The sequence below is a fragment of the Stegodyphus dumicola genome, chromosome 12, assembly GCF_044657685.1.
Source record: "Stegodyphus dumicola isolate Sdum_Otavi_A_Nest chromosome 12, ASM4465768v1".
Classification (NCBI taxonomy): Eukaryota; Metazoa; Arthropoda; class Arachnida; order Araneae; family Eresidae; genus Stegodyphus; species Stegodyphus dumicola.
The window spans coordinates 4611601-4625370 of record NC_140779.1 but is presented as its reverse complement, the minus strand read 5'-3'; the positions used below and the strand labels follow the sequence as shown (position 1 = coordinate 4625370).

At 34.4% G+C, this 13770-nt stretch overlaps 1 protein-coding gene and 1 long non-coding RNA gene across 2 annotated transcripts in view; one reads left to right on the top strand and one right to left on the bottom strand.

Annotated features, from left to right (window-relative positions):
• The window catches only part of Set8 (SET domain containing 8), a 39329-nt gene that overhangs the window by 18301 nt on the left and 7258 nt on the right, over positions 1-13770 (bottom strand). The window lies entirely within an intron of this gene.
• Positions 5130-9734, top strand: LOC146993494 (uncharacterized). The gene is made up of 5 exons (XR_015044358.1): positions 5130-5168; positions 6065-6099; positions 7468-7545; positions 7792-7857; positions 9610-9734. It is a non-coding gene; the product is annotated as an uncharacterized LOC146993494 (long non-coding RNA).

Genomic DNA, 13770 nt, shown 5'->3' with positions numbered 1-13770 from the left:
GTTTGGACAGATCTCCAGATGCATGTTTGTAAAGACATGACTAATATTATTTGACCTAACATCATTGCTTCATAACAGATTAAAGTAATAAGCAGAATGTTCATAAGCTTAAAACACAAAACAACATTGCTCTTTTATGGAATTCTTAGTGCAAAAGCATTTTGAAAATAGCATTAGCTGTTTTTTTCTCACACTTAATTAAAAAAAAAAAAAAAAATGTGCACTCAGTTACAGCATGAAGCATTAGTATCAATGTATTTGTTTTAGTATAGTCTAATCATCTTGAACTGTGACTAGCACTGCCAACTTTCCAAAATAGCTGACCCAGACCTTTAGCAATTAGGATGTTACATAAAATTTAAAAAATGACATTACAGTACAAAGTCTGTAATCCGGACGTCCATTATCTGGACCTCAAAGCCACAAACTTTTTTTTGTATGCTTTACGCATGCGTAAAACATACAAAAAACGGACGTATAACGGACAGTATAAGCTAGGCTAAAATTATCTTTACTGATTCTAAGACATTCAGTTAATACTAATTCAGAAGTCAAACAACAAAAATCAGCGTTATACCTACAAAATTTTCACAGGACTAGTTTCGATGGTTTTACCGAACCATCATCTTCAGCTGCAAAACCGCAAAAATTTGCAGTTTTGCAGCTGAAGATGATGGTTCGGTAAAACCATCGAAACTAGTCCTGTGAAAATTTTGTAGGTGTAACGCTGATTTTTGTTGTTTGACTTCTGAATTAGTATTTATTCGGCGTGTTATTGTGTCTTAACATTCAGTTAATGTTGCAGATTGCGCTATTCCTTAATCTTCTAATTGGATCCGGCTTATTATTTTCTGCAGACTGTTAGAGCAATTTTATAAAAATTAAGCTTGAACTTTCGATTACGTCAAAAAGAGTTTCCAATTCTGGAGCTGTCAAAAGATATACAAAGCGAAAGCACGTTTCGAAGTCCATCAAACAAAAAGTGGAATTGCTGCAAAAAATGGATAAATACATATTCGTCTCAAAATTATGCAAGCATTATGACATTGGAAAGTCAACTGTATATGACATAAGAAAAAGGAACTTTTTGAATTTTTTGTGGATTCCAACACTCCACTTGCAATGAATAACAGAAAAAGAGTTTGTTATGCTAAAAGTGACGATCATGACAAAGTGATGATTGAATGGGTCAGACAGCATCGCAGCGAGGGAGTGCCATTGACGGGTCCAATGCTAATGGCTCAAGCCAAAATATTTCATGAAGAAATGAACTTGAACACTTAGTGCATATATTCGACAGGTTGATTAACCAAATTAAAAAATCGCCATAGTATAAGACAAAAATTTCAGGTGAAAAAGCTTCAGCTAATACTGAAGCTGCTAAACAGTTTGCAGATGAATTCATTGAACTCATTACTAGAGAATAATTATCTCCAGAAAAAATTTACAATGCTGATAAAACTGGTCTTTTCTGGCATGTACCACGAAATACTTTCGCAATGTCTAGAGAAAAGGCTCCAACTGGTGTCAAAGATTCCAAAGCAAAACTAACAATTTTAGCGTATGCAAATGCTGCAGGAATGCACAAGTGCAAATTTTTCGTAATCGAAAAATATGCACGGCCTCGAGCATTTAAAAGAGTAACAATTTTTCCTGTTATATATCGCACAAATAAAAGAGCATGGATGACACAAGCATTGATAAATGATTGTTTTGAAAATCATTTTATACCCGAGGCTCGGCGACATTTGAATTCGATTGGTTAACCTGATGACTCAAAAATAGTCCTGATTGTTGACAACTGTTCGCCGCATACTTCACTTAAAGTTTTAGTGAAAGATAATGTATCCGTATTATTCTTCCCTCCAAATTGTACGTTTATCATTCAGCCTATGGATATGGGAATAATGCTGAAATGTAAGTACAGTCAAAAGTCGTTAATTCGGACACCCATAATCAGGAATGATCTATAATCCGGACCTCAAAGCTACAAACTTTCTGCGTCGCGTTGACGCATGCACGTAAGACTTTTACGGCTGCGAATTTGAGTGTGCGCATGCGCGTGATACGTTAACGCTTGCGCGTTTAATGTATAACAGACGGTATAAGCTAAGCTAAAATTATCTAATTCAGTTAATGTTGCAGATTGCGTTGTTCCTTAATCTTCGAATTGGATCCAGCTTATTATTTTTTGCAGACTGTTAGAGCAATTTTGTAAAAGTAAGCTTGAACTTTCGATTATGTCAAATAGAATTTCCGAATATGTAAAGGATCTACAAAGCAAAAGTATATTTAGAAGTCCATTAAACAAAAGTGGAATTGCTGTAAAAAATGGATAAAGGCATATCCTTCGTTTCTGAAACCATTCCGAAATCTGTTTATCAATTTCACGCTGCTCTGCGGCCTGGGGGGGGGGACGCTGTGGCGCGCAATGAATTGAAAGGTAATCTGTCAGCACTATCCTTATCTTCAGGGCAGATGTTTTTATTTTATTTGGCTCATAATTCCTTACTAAATGTTGTATTTCATCTCGATGTACTCCGTCTTTGATATGATTTAAATCAAATTCCTCGTCATTATAATTCGCTTCCGATAAAGTAAAGAGAAAGTATTATCACATAAAACGAAGCAACTTAAACAACTTACATTGAAAGAAATGTTTAATAAGTAAACAAATAAATATTAAGCCCTTTTTTTTTTTTTTTTTTTTTTTTTTTGTAAATTTTGATATCCTTTAGATCATAATTGTTCTTTATTTCATAAATTACGGTTTAATATTTTTAATTTTAGAATTTCTGCATGCCATCTTACCAGATTTAAACTGATGATCTATAATCCGGAATCGCCGAAGTCCCGACGAGTCCGGATTAACGACTTTTGACTGTATAAAGTGGCATTTTTAAAACCTATGTTAAATTTCTTGAACAACGGCAAGACTATTCAAGACTTTTTGAAATTTTTTAGCATAAAAATCTGCTGTGTGGAGCATCGCAATATCGTGGGAGGAAGTGTCTCCAGATACGTTAAAAAATGCTTGGCATAATTTATGGCCAGCTACCATATTTCAGGGTGAGGACGATGAAGATGATAGCCGCGAATTTGAAGGTTTTTGGACATCGCAAATTAAAGGTGAAATTTTCCAGTTATTGGATTTTGTAAAGAAATATGGAGAAGCAATAATAAATGAAGATGACATAACAGAAGTTTTTCATTGCGACGACAATGCCCCAATCATCAATCAATTAACAGATGGTGAAATCTGTAGTTTGGTTCTAGATCCAGAAAATACCGCTTCCAATAGTGAAGAAAGTGACAGAGAGGTTATTGAAAACGGAAAAATTTCTATTGACAAGTTAGTCGGTATTCTCGACACAGCAATTACAGTACTTGCAGTGGAACTTTGTAACTGAACAAGAAATTATGTCTGTTTATAGAATTAAAGAGAAAGTATTAGCACAAAAAACGAGGCAACTTAAACAACTTACATTGAAAGAAATGTTTAATAAAGTAAACAAATAAATATTAAGCTTTTTTTTGTAAATTTTCATACCCTTTAGATCATAAGTGCTCTTTATTTCATAAATTACGGTTTCATATTTTTAACTGTACAATTTCTGCATGCCATCTTACCAGATTTAAATTGATTATCTATAATCCAGAAAAACCCCTAATCCGGAATCGCTGAAGTCCCAACGAGTCCGGATTACGGACTTTGTACTGTATGAAGAAAATGAATATTTTTTATAAGAATTTAAGGATGCAACATGATACATTATTAAGCAATACAATAACATGTGGCATATCACAAAATAATTAGTTGATGCTTAATACTTAAAAGTAAGAACAGTAATGCATTCTAATGTTTATAATACTATATAAAGTACCAAAGATACAATATGTAAGATAAATACACTACCCAACATTGAAAACACAACACCAAGAAGGAGGGACCGGAAAATTATGCAAATTTCAGAGTAGGAGCATGTCACCAAGTTATGTGAATAATGTGAAATGTGCAGCTCTCCAGCACACATTGAAGAAGATATAAGGGAAGGAACGTGCAGAATGTTCAGTTTTCATGCTGTTATTTCTGCTAGGGAAATAGTAGAAAATTTTTTCTTGCCTCAGAGAATGTGTGTAATAAGCACAGAAAGCTTAATTATTAAGTATTCTGTGCTTCTTGGCTTTCTCTTGAATTAACCCTGCAACTGTAACGTGGGGGTAGAAATACTTATTGATTATTAAAGATTTTTAAAATCAAAACTTATTGTAAAAAGTGCTACAAAGTCATCTGTATGAGCCATATGTCCTCTACCTGCGCAGAGTGTCTTCAGCCTCAAGTGACAGATGGTGAAATCGAGTTAGCAAGTTTGGAAGGTGTAAGTTTTAAAAAAAAAGTTTTTTTGTTCATTTATGTATGTTATAATACAATTTTAATTGGGTTATTCATACTTAGTTCACATTAAAGTTTGGAAAAAAATGTTTTGGAGCAATAGCATTATGTTATTCTGTCCTCAAATACAAATTTGGTAAGCTTTTATCATGGGGGTGTAGGGACACCCCATGTTACAGCTTACAAGGGAACTGTCTACGTTACAGCTGCAGGGTTAAGAGGGCCCTTGTGATTGGACTGAGAAGGGCAGCTTGGTCCATACGGCAAATCGCAGCTGACTCACACCTAGACACATCCACATTGCACTAGCTGTGACAATGATGGTTGGAACAAGGAAATGTGGCGAGGGGTGCTGGTGCAGCCACAGTGATGTCAGCATGTGTGGATTGATGCTTCTACTGGCAAGCAGTGGCTTTCCCACAAGCCACTCTGCAGTATGTTCAAGACACCCTGGATGTTCCCATATCAACCAGAACCATTTGCTATTGACTGGTGGCAGTCGCCTGGACTCGTGGTGTCTGTTAAGAAGACTGCTATTGATCCCCAAATCATAGATACCAACATCTGCAATGGTGCTGAGCTTGAGCGAAGTCGACGGCAGAATAGCACAGGGTTGTGCTCTTGGATGAGCCATGCTTCTCTTTCTCCAATGCTAGTCGCCACATACGAGTGTAGAGACCCAATCTAGCAGCAATTGTGGAATATGGTTTGGGACACAATTCATATTCAGGGCACTATGACGGCCCAAAAATATATTAATGATGTGATACAGTTGGTGACACTCTCTTACCTTCAGGGAGTTCTGAATGCCCTTCATCAGCTGGATATCGCCCGACCACACACTGCTCACATCAGCCAATGTGCTATGCATTTCTGTTAATTTTTACATTTTTGTGTTGTATTTTGCATCCACAGTATGGTTTAAGGTGGTCTACTACAGCAGCATTACAATACTAAAAATTTGTTTACACGCAGAATCGCTAATTAAGAAACTATGTCACGTGAAATTTGGCAGAAATATAAAGCAATACGTCAGTTTTCGAATCACAATGTTAGAATCAGGTTTGAAATGAAATTTACTTAAATATTATATTTTAAAAAAATTAGTTTGAAATACGTAATTTTAATGTATAGTTTGGAAAGCCATCAATAGATGGCGCTACGAGTTAAAATTTAGCTTTGTAATCTTATTTCTGCAAAAATTCACGAAGTAATTGATTTTGATATCAGTTATAAATCATATTTTTTTCTAAATAATATTTAGAAGCGTTTCATATATTCCTTTATACACAGTTTTCACTAAACAGTGTCAGCTGTCAGCGGAATGACGTTTACGGCAACCCTATTGCATTGCTATTCCGCACTCGTTTTGTTTACATTTATTTGTACTGTGGTCAGTTAGCAAAAAAATATGCGAAAATATCAAGGACGACAGAAAAAATCCAGAATTCAGCAAAAACGTCGAGCTCAAGAAAAAAATATGAAATTAAATTCCCGAGATGTGGAAGATTCCGAACAAGCGGATGTTTTCGAAAGGTGAGAAATAATTTATTCTTTATATCGACTACCTCGCGTTTATGATTTCGTAGTAAGTTAATTCCGAAGTAAAATATGCGTATTTTTTTTTATTGAAGGTCAGAAATTATTGATACAACTGCATCTGTGTGAAAGGAGAATCATTGCCCGGATGATTTTTTTTTTACAAAGTAAGTTTTTTTTTTTTTTTTTTTTTTTTTTTTTTTGTGTGTGTGTGTGTGTGTGTGTGTGTATGAGGGGATGCTAATAATTGTTCAATTCTTTTATAACAATTTATTCCTCCATTCACACTAAATTGTTGGGAAATATTGAAAGGGTAAATTCCAATTCACAAGGAATTGCTGAAATAATTGAATCTTTTCAAAAGTATGAGCATGTTCTTGCGATCTAAATTGAATTCACCATCATTACATGGTATTATTGGAAATTTTATAGTCATATGTTTGCTACGAAATGCTTTGTCAGTTACCTATGGTATATTTTTACAGGTGTATGCACATTTCATTCATGTGCTCGCTGTTCAACTTGCTTTTTTTTATTATGTCATTTACTTGGATATTAAAACTTTCTTTTAGCGTTGGAACATTTTATGATCATTTAGTAAAATTTATATATAAATATATATTATTGCTTGTTTATTTATGGTTCTGTGTATTTGTCATGCATGCATGTCGCGAAGTGTAGTTTTTGAAAAATATGTCACAAATGGTAAATTCCACCAAAAGCTGAATTGAATTGATATTGGGATGCAGGTAATTAGAAAATATCTGCCGTGTATTTTGAGCGTAAACCATACTAGTGCCAAGAATGGGACCAATACACTCAGGCTTGCTTAGCCTTTTTGCCATTGTCCAAATTGAATTATCTCTAGTAGAAAGGGAGTGAATGCTTTCTCTGTATAACAATAAAATATCTGTCTGATCAAAAATCTACCAATAAGAAACTTTTCATATGTTATGTGACAGACTTTCTGCAAACAGAAGTCCTCAGCTCTGTTCTTGTACATGTTTTTTAATTTTGGTTCAGATGTGTACTTCTCAAAGGAATTCTCATACGAAGATTGTCTGAACATTTAAAAACTATATTCTGCTTTTAGGGGCCTAATATTTTAGGCCCCTAAAATTAATATTGAAATTTCTAAAATGTTGAAAAATATGTCATTTGGATTCTGTGCAAAAAAAATATAATCCCTTTTTCATTTCTGCATTTGCAATTCCTGCATTTTCTTTATTCCTACATTTTTTAATTGGAAGGAATTTCATTCACAGAGCTCTCTAATTTATTCTTACAAATCATGTAGTAATGTACCATTTTAGATAGATATAAATAACACATTTTGTAATTTTTCTAAACTGTGGTTATACAGCATGATATAATAGCTACACAAGGTATGGCGAAACAGTATACAACAATATCTGTCGCACTGTCTGAGATGGGTGGTAGTCATACATAGCTTAATGCTTAAATTTGTTCTGTGTTATTTATTTATTCATGTTTTTTTTAATTATGTTATAGCAGTTTATTTCTTTCATTCTTAGGTCTGGAAGTGAAAAATTTGACTTTTCTACGCCAGAAGTTACAGCTAATGTTCCTAAGACAAACCAGGCTTTCTTGAGGTAAGATGGTTTATTTCTAAAATAGATATTAGCTGTGCATGATATTGAAACTCTTATAGTTACTTAATTATGGTTAATTAATTATGTATTAATTTAGAAGTCAAGCAACCAAAATCAGCGTTATATTTTCAAATAGTGAATATTTCAAAATATGATGCTGATTTTTGTTGCTTGACTTCTAAATTAATACTTGGTCGGCGTGTTATTGTATCTTAATTAAACTAATTATGGCTCTTTTCTTCTCAGTTCTGATCTGGACATTTCAGTTATTGACTCTGATGTAGAAGGTAGAAATGCAAGCTCTCTTTTGAGGTAAATATGTATTTCTCTATGCCAAAATTAAAATGTCATCATTTATGTTTTTCTTTTATGGTGTTACATTATGTTGTTTACATACTGATAACTATTAAAACTGTTAAGTATAATATTGTAGCTATCAAAAAGAGGGGGGGGGATGAATTTGATTTGTACCAAATTTGGACGTTTTGCATGAAAGAACTTGAAAATAAAAGATTTTTTTTTAAATATATTCATTGCAATCAGTGAAATTTTCAGACGGGACACTGAAGCAAATGAAAATATTTTGGGGTTCGATTCTTTTGATGGGAGCCTCATCAATAAGCCTACTATCTTTTTTAAATATTGCTTCTTTTTCATTGTTTTCATGATGTTTTATTTTCCCTTCATGAAAGAGATTTTTAACAATTTAAATTTTGTTAATAAAATATAACAAAATGAAATCTGTGATTATGTGGCTATTATTTTTTCCATACATATTTATTTGAGGAAAGCCAAAAATTTTATCATTTTACAGAATTTTTAAGAAAAATATAAGGATAAAATTTTTTAAATAATTCTGATTACTACGTTTGCTTTCCTCTCGTAATGTGCCTCAAGTTAGAGCAATTAGAAAATAAATTTAAGTCATGTGATCTTTTTTTTCAAGTTTTTTTTTAGGCTTAGGAGTATAAATTGCTTATCCCCACAAGACATAGCATCTTCTTAGTATGCCATCCTAAGGCTCCGTTCAGATGATGGTATAAATGTCATAGACACATAATCATAAGGCATAAAATGTGGAAGTTCCATTCACACCTGCGAGAGAGGGTCTAAGCCATAGCCAATTAGAGAAGCTAAATTTGTGCATGCATGTATGTGTCTACAGCTTTCTCTCTCAATAGGTTTCATGTATATGCTCTGATTGGCCGACTCTTATATCAAGTCAACACAAAGTTGAAAACTTCAAGCTTAATGCCCAAACTAGTTTTTGTGACATAGCAAGGCCTGACTACGAAGCGTTGTTAGTTGGGAATTATGACATTTATACAACGGCTTGAATAGAGCCTTAGAAAGCCATTTGGTAACTGAGGTATCCACCATGAAAGAGTTATTCTTGCCCCTCTGAATTCAGTGTTTACTGAAACATGAACATTTTATACTCAGGTGTAGAGGCTCTTCATGTGAAACCTCCGGCACACAAAGTACTGACTAATATTGCACGAGCAAATGACTGCGAGCATGGAAGCAGCAGTTGTGAAGATGACTCATCTTCTTGTAGTAATATACTGATAATCCAGTGTATTATTATTGTTAATTTATTTAAAACTGACATTTATTTAGATCTGTGGTATTTATAAGGCAGTTTATCAACAGCAGGTAGCATCTTGCCTCTTTGCTTTGATCAGAGCCTGTGCAACCAGTGGTAGTCAAAATTTTTAGAATTTAGAGAATAGTGCATAGCAGAATTTTATAATTTAGCAGAGGGCACTGAGCAGCAGAATTTAGAGGCAAAAAAATGTTCAGAACTTACGAAGACATCAGCCAGCAGAATTTAGGATATGCAGAGATTGCACTGAGTGGCAATAGTGCCATATGTTACATTTGCTATCTGCATTATTAATTTGTGAAACAATTTCAGCTGTTTGAAAATGCATTTTTCTGTTAGAAATTTGTATTTCTTGCAATTTCTTTTTTTTTTGGGGGGGGGTATGTGATGTACTCTGTTGTCGAGTATATGGTGTTAAAAATATTTTATCATATATATATATATTTTTTTTTTCCCAGGTGTAAATTTTGTGCATGATTTGGCTTTTATTGAGACGTCTCTGGGTAAGGAGTTACTAAGGAAGAGAAACTTACATGCAGGTTGAAGCATAAAGTGTCAAATGTATAAGGAATATAAAAGATGCTGTATATTAGTATAAGTTTGAATAACCATAATAAAAAAAATTCTTGAAAATTGTGTTTTTTCTGCGAGTTATTAAAATTGGAAATAATTAATTACAATATTTATGAAAATTTTCGAAAATAAAAATACAAGTAGTATTTAAAAAGTACTGCAAAACTCATTTTTAAGTAGAAAAATTATTCTCAGATGAAATCCTTTCGATTATGCAAAAGGACTTTTTTAGTACAGTCAAAAGTCGTTAATTCGGACACCCGTAATCCGGAATGATCTATAATCCGGACCTCAAAGCTAAAATCTTTCTGCGCATGCGCCGCATTGACGCATGCGCATAGCCGTTTTACTCGTGTGCGCAAGACATTTACGACTGCGCATATGCATCTGCGCAAGTGCAGAATACGTTTTCGCGTGCGCGTTTAATGTATGACGGACGGTATAAGCTAAAATTATCTAATTATCTATTTCAGTTAATGTTGATAATTGCATTGTTCCTTAATCTTCAAATTGGATCCGGCTTATTATTTTTTGCAGACTGTAAGAGCAATTTTCTAAAAGTAAGCTTGAACTTTCGATTATGTCAAATAGAATTTCCGATGCTGGAGCTCCCAAAGGATCTAGAAAACGAAAGTATGTTTCGATGTCCATCAAACAAAAAACGAATTGCTACAAAAAATGAATAAAAGCATATCCTTTGTTTATCTAACCGTTCCGAAATCTGTTTATCAATTTCACGCTGGTCTGAGCGGGGGGGACGTCGCGGCGCGCAATGAACTGGAAGTTGATCTGTCAACACTATCGTTATCTTCAGGGCAGATGTTTTTTTTTTAGTCGGCTTATAATTCCTTACTAAATGTAGTATTTAATTTCGATGTACTCCGTCTTTGATATGATTTAAATCAAATTCCTCGTCATTATAAATATCACGAATACAAATCACATAGTTTTCTGGTTGCAATTTTCTAATTTCGGCTATGAGTAAGGTATGCTTTATGCATCCACGCGTTAAAAGAAATGTTTAATAAAGTAAACAAATAAATATTAGGCTTCTTTTTTGTTAAATTTGGATACCCTTTAGATCATAATTGCTCATTATTTTATAAATTACGGTTTCATATTTTTAGTTTTATAATTTCTGCATGCCATCTTACCAGATTTAAACTGATGATCTATAATCCGGAAAAATCGATAATCCGGAATCGCCGAAGTCCCGACGAGTCCGGATTAAAGACTTTTGACTGTATTTGAAAGGTTCATTTGAACCCAACAACTGAAACTAACGTATCTTCAGTTCATTGATACCAACCATTTTTGAAATGCTTTTAGAAAGTAGTGGGTTCATTGATACCAACCATTTTGTTGGTATCAATGAACCCACTACTTTCTAAAAGCATTTCTGTCAATTACTAAGGGCTAATGAACAGGTGTTGAATTCTCAAGATGAATGTTGCCGAAACAGAAAAAAGTGTACTTCAGAACATTTTGCAGTAGCTCAAAGTCACGGACCTGATCTATACTGTAGTCAGGGAGAAATTATTCCCCTTCCTTTTCTTTCAAAAGCTGAGTTTCCAAACGCACAACGGGAGGCCATTGCTAAAAGCTGTGGAACCAGTTTTATAGCTATTCTTAGCAACTTGTGAGCTGTTTTTCAGATAACACAGTAAATCTCGGTTAGGGGGGATTTGAAATCATGATCACTGCCGGTACGGCAGAATTTAGGTACAGCAAAATTGTAAAATTCAGCGAAGCATCAAGCAATAAAATTTTAGAATTTTGGGGGAAGGGCACTTGACAACAGAATTTATTGCGTACAAAGTCAGCAAAATGCATAGCGCCGTACCTGATTCATGATACAGCAGTATTCATTACCAATAGCAAACTTGTTTGAGGATAAGCTCGAAAAAATGTTTTCTAGTCGTTACCTAAAATCGGTAAACAATAATCTTTGAAAGATTATTCGATTATATCGTTACTAATATGGTAAAAATTTGAAAAGCAATCAGAAGCCGTATCTCTAGGGTCTTCACGTCACGATTTATTTTTATTTGTTCGAATATTATATTTAAATCTCTCTTCCTACAAATATGTGTTTTCGTACGTATAAAGTATCAAAAATAATAAAAGTAATTAATAAATTTTCTCTAGTTGCTCTGAAAACTACATCTGAATATAAAGATAAGAAAGACATCAGTAAATTGCTGTTGTTATTTGCTGATCATAATGGTAATCAACCGAACGTGATCACATATACCGTCTTCAAAACTTTGATTTTTATCAAGCTTTATATAAATACTAGGTTTTTGTTAGTCACGTAACTTGGCATCCTAAATTTGAGATGACAGATGAAATAACACTAGTTCTGAATTAGTTCACTCAGGAAGTAAAATTTTCTCCTTCCTGTCAATATAGCATATTTATAGCTCCCAATGATGGCGATCACTAACTAAATATGTTATGGATTAGAAGCCTATTGCACTCCATAAGTTTTTCTTTATTCGCTTTATGTGCATGCATGCTAGGTTGTGGAAGAAATTAAAAAGCCCTTTTTTTTTTACTTAGATTATTCGAATGTATACGCCAGACATTTATTTGTTGAACTGTAATTATAATTTGGAACGTGGTGCTAGAGCCGTTGGAGCCGAACCGAACGCCAGTTTGTTTAGAATTATAGAGTTTGATTACGCCAAAGCAGGTGAATTTGGAAAACACCAAAATTGGTCATGCATCCAACTCGTTCATCGAGGCTTGAACTCCGGATGAACTACCAGTGTTCGGCGGCTCGCTTGCTAGAATTTAGGGAGGAACTGATTGTTAGAATTGCGTTAGGCTCTTTGAATGTAGCAAAGCCACGAGGGTTACCTTCTTAAGATGGCAGGCCTTCGTGGAGGAATTTTCTGAAGGCTTAGATTAGGTTATTATGGCAAACCACAGTAGGATGCCTTCATGTTGAACTTTCTTAGAGAAATTGGCTCCCCATACACGTTACACATGGAGAAAATTATGAAAACGTCCATGCAGCCGGCCTGTTAGCCTTGATTCGAATCCAAGTCGGAACTACCAGTGTTCAGCGATTTAATTCCTCTACCGCGGGAGGGCCTAATTCGTGAAGGGAACTGGCTTGTATTCATGTTACACACGGTGAAAACAAACAATGCAACCAGCTGATTCGTCTGGCATCGAACCCAAACCAGTTCGAACTTCCAGTATTCAGTAGTCTTAACCACTCGGCCACTGGTGGCATGTGGGTAGGAGCCACAGATAATGTAGTGAGTAGCAAAAATCCCTAATAGTGGCCCTGGTTACTAGTAGGTTTGTAAGTATATTGGTAATCATCCAATCTACAACAAGGAAATTTCGGAGCTTAATTGTAAAGTCAAATGCCACACTCCGATAAACGTGGTATATGTAGAGATGGAAAAATTTATTATTTAAAATATTTGTATTTATTAGTAAACATTTTATAAAATTTATTCTTAATTTAGCGTTTAAGAATTCTAAGAGAGTTATCTGAGTATTTTTTCCTCCTCTGGTAATCCAATAAAATTGAGTAAATTTATGTTCTGTAATATCTTTGCGTGTTATATACATAGTTTTTTTTTTTCGTTCAAAGTTAGACAAGTTTACACAAACAATACAGGTCGAAAAGAGAGCTGGTCTCCACCCGGTGAGCCTGTCGGCAGCGTCCCAAAGCGTAATTTGACTAACGAAAAGATCATGCTTTGGATCTGGTGAGATCCATAAAAATGAATCTCTCCATTAGTCGCACTATGCATCACATAAACGTCAGCTGTGTGCCGCATGAGCTGACTCAAGCAGATAAGGTCAGACGTGTTCGAGCCTGTACTATTCTTCTCGAATATCAACGCAAAGTTAAAGTTCTGGACCAGATAGTCACTTGTGCTGAAAAATAAATTTATTTCAACAACACAGGCCAAAAATTTAGTTGATCTGCGCCCGTGAGTCCGTCGGCAGCATCGTAAAGCGTAATTTGACTAACAAAAAGATCATTCTTTTGTATTTGGTGGGATTGCCATGGTATTAAT